We start from the raw sequence: 4,174 nt of genomic DNA on the forward strand, positions 1-4,174 counted from the left end.
CGTAAACATAAAACCATGTCTGCATTTGTGATCGGAGAAACGACAAACAACAAGCCTACTCTACTCTGCTCAAAACTCGCGTTGTGTCCTCTTTTGGAAGGCCAAACAAAGTAGTTTCGCTTTCACAACGAAATACAGCGTCACACACGGCGGCTAGAGTGAATGGAGGCCGGAGGCCTAGAGTGAGTGGCGGACGGCGGCTAGAGTGAGCAGAGGCCGGCTTGAGTGAGCGGCGGCGGGTGGGCTTGCGGCAACCACATGTGACGACCCCGGGCTGGACTCCGCTTCGTTTTGCGTGAATATTTGGGCGGCGTTATGCAAATCTTTCCACATCGTGACGTAGATATGTGGGGCGTGTTAGAACGAGGCGTTTTAGGTAGGCGTGGTTGACTATTAACTTTTATAAAAAATATCTCTTTGGATTTGAGACTTTAGTCTTTGCAACTTTACAGATCTTCTTTATGCACCAAGAGCTTGTAACACTCCAAAGAGAAAGGAAAAATTGAAATCGCATCATATGACCCCTTTAAATCACAAAGGAGTTTGGATACTGAAAAGCTGACAATTCATTGAAGAAACGTAAAGAATTAACACCTTTGAGATGCTTTTCAATGCACCCAGCAAACCCAAAAAATGAAGTTTTATAGTGCAGCTGCTTGCATCAGGTTGTACAGGTGCTGAGTGATTTATGGTTCTTCTCTGTGATGTGGTTTAGTTGAAGGAGTGTCATTTATGCTATTCCTTATCTCTGTCCCGGCCTGTCAAACATACCAGCCCGTTGGCTCCGTGTCGAGCGTTTGCATGTCTCAGAGATGGGAAGTTGTCAGGGAATGACAAGACAGAGGGGAAACAAAATCTACAAGCCCAATTCTCTGCTGAATCTGTCTTTCTAGTCAAACAGCGACGGCTAATGAAGTGTGAGATATTCACCTTTGCGCTGTATGCCCAGATGAACTAGTTTCTCTCCTGTTCTGGGGGACAAATTGGAGAAGAATTGGAATTTGTGCAGTGCACTACCATTCCACAGAGCTTTTAACCCCTGGTTCTAAACCAGGTACATTTAAAGGTAAAGGTACATTTCATTTAATTGGGGTTAGCACTGTTACCTGGGTTTATGAGGTGTTAACCGGTGCCAAACATGTACAATGCTTAGCAAGAGAAACCTAATCGCGTGTCGCATGTCATTTCAGCATTTGCGGGGAAATGGTCTAGTTGTGGTGACTGACGTATCCAAATAATCAATGTTGTTATATTTTCCTTGATTTTCATATCCACATTTATGATTTATTCATATTCAAATATTTACTACTCATTTGTGTTTATCTTTTATTTTGTTTGATTTAAATTCAAGATGTAATATTTGTAGTATTCTCCAAGATTATATATTGGATATTTTTCAACTACTGCCTGAGTAATAATGTTTCTCAGTATTTATTAGTCATTAATTGTACTAGATGTTCTTTTCCAGGAACTGTTTTCGTAAAATGTAAGATATGATATTTGAAAGTGCTTGTTTTGCTGTATTTGTTCAAAAGGTGTGAAAACCACACATCTGTTTTTAACTGCAACATCTGACTGGTCTTGATGACCTAGCCTGACATGACCTATAGTCGTTGAAACAACATATGACATAATGGATGAGTGAGTCCTGACATAATGGATAAGTCTATTTGTCCCTTTCTTATTAGACATAAACCCCAGTTTGGGAGGATGTAATTTTCCTGCATATATTCCTTGTGCCTTCTGTTCTATTCTTATCTCTCTTTCTTTTACTTCTTTTCTCTTTACTCCTTCTTCTGCTTCTTCCACAGATAATCTTACTTGTTTTGAGCTTTTCTTTTGACTTTCTCTACTTCATCTATTAGATACAATACTTTGGAACACTTTGCACTTGTTATAAATGATTGAAATTGATTCCTTCTTCTAAAATTGATCTCTGACATAATCATTACTCGTCTGCCTGGACCTCACTACATCAGTGACTGAAAACATGTGAACTGGAGTCAAGAAGACTGATTTATTCTCACCTTTATAGTCGCGCCTTTAAACAGGTCACATGCTACGTTCGTCCAGTCAATGGCACTGACTAATATGCAAATAAATAACCCTGGGTTCAGTTTACCCGGGGTTTAGTATAACCCAGGGTTCATTTCAAGTGTAAAAAGCCCTCATGATATGTTTAACCACAGAACACCATTTTCATCTGCTATATATCTTCATTCATGTGTGTCTGTGATTTATATTAGGTATCTGTGCTCGAATGCAATACTTTAAAACCAAAATTACAGAGCATTCTGCATTCATAACATTTGAACCTGTAAAAATCTCAGAGATGACACACTTTCCACCAAAAGACACCTATTTTGAGTGTATAGAAAAGAGCTATGATTATGCTCAACTATCTCGCCTGGAAAAACGCTAAAAAAGGACACTGTCCATTAAAGCTGAATGTTTTCTCTGGCTGTAAAACTCTGAAGAAAGTCCCCAGAGGACATACCATCTTCCTTTTCCGCTTCATATCTACAGCAGGTTCAGGTAATGAAAACACAGCAGTCGTATAACACACCAGACGCAGGGGCTGAGACACCTGTTTGGCGCTGGAAGTCAACAGGGGAGGAAGAACAGGTAATAAGCACCTGACACAGAGAGAGGCAGCTGTCAGAAACAGTGAGGCTGTCCAGAAGCCATTATAATTAGGTGTGTTCAGGAAAAAAACGCTCCAAGTGTAATTAGGGTCCAGCTAACTCTATCCTGTGGCTGTTAACTGCCTGTTTTTCATCATAATACATCTGCAGGACTCAAGGCCATGGAAACAAGGAAAAAAATAGTGTTTGAAATATTTTGTCAGATCAGTGTTGAACCAATAAAATTATCAGCGGGCATGAGGAGTCCCGTTGAGACAGCTGGAAATTGTGAGCATTAAAATGAGTGGAATATTCTTGTCTTTAGTTTCGGAAAACACCACAATAGTGAATTTTAGAACGTAAAATTATTTATATATTTGACAAGTCATTCATAAAATCAAGACGTTATTTTAAGTTTGTTACTTGATTCTTCATTATTTAAGACGTTTGCTACGTTGTAGCTAATTTTACACAATGATTACAAAATGTGTCTAAAAAGGTTTTTATTTAATGAAAATTAGCCCTATTAAACAAACTATTATTTTAAAGCTTTTTTTCCCTTCTGGGGCCTGAAATGGGGGAATTTTGGTCAATACTGCTAATTAAACAATATTTTGATAAATGTGTTTTTGTGCTGGCACCTTGGCTGGTTTAGGACTGTCATGGATAAATAAAGATGACAATAAAACCGCCAGTAGGTGGCAGCAAGTCCCTGTTTTAATAAATTAGTTATTGAATCATTCAAAAATGACGGAAACTTGCTTCAGTTTGTGCGCAGCTTGTTACAGTAGTGAGTTCTGATTGGCCTTATAAGTAGAGAATTGTAACATTTAATTTGCACGATAAGTTTTACATAATACACATTATTAATCTAAAGGGGATGGTGGTTTCACAGAGGGGATGCTTTTTGTCATTTTTTTTCCACCAGGGGGATGCCATCCCCCCTCAATTCGAGCCCTGCCTATATGCTAGTCCACCAGTCAAGACGGGCAGCAAATTCTAGCCTCATTGTTCATTGGATATAGTTGAATTGTCACTCATCTGCAATTAAACCAATTAATGTTGCAGTTTCAAAGCGGGTCCTGCCTTCTGAATAACGAACGCATCCATCAGGTGCTGCGCACCGTGCGATGCAAACGGCTTGGAGTTTGGTCTGTCAATGTGAAATTCTGAATAATTTTGAATATTCTAATATGTTACTGCTGTTGTATTTCATTTTTTAAATAATTTTAACCACATATTGTAGCCTACAACACATAAAATGTTAAACGGAATTTTTTTTTTACATTCATTTACATATATAGACTAAATGGTTATGTACTTTCTTAGACATACATTACATACATACAATTACATAAAACAAGACAGTAATGTCATATTTTAAGGAAGACAGATAGAGAGAGATGGTCCTCAGTGCAGAACACAAGATCCAGGAGGCGTGGTTGGATCCAGATCCAACTCCTCCCACCTTACATACACCTAAACCTACCTGTCTCCACCCCCTGATCCCTAAACCCACCCATCTCCACCCCTAAACCTACCCATCTCCA

Source organism: Sinocyclocheilus rhinocerous, unplaced genomic scaffold, assembly GCF_001515625.1.
Source record: "Sinocyclocheilus rhinocerous isolate Xijiao unplaced genomic scaffold, SAMN03320098_v1.1 scaffold1600, whole genome shotgun sequence".
Lineage (NCBI taxonomy): Eukaryota > Metazoa > Chordata > Actinopteri > Cypriniformes > Cyprinidae > Sinocyclocheilus > Sinocyclocheilus rhinocerous.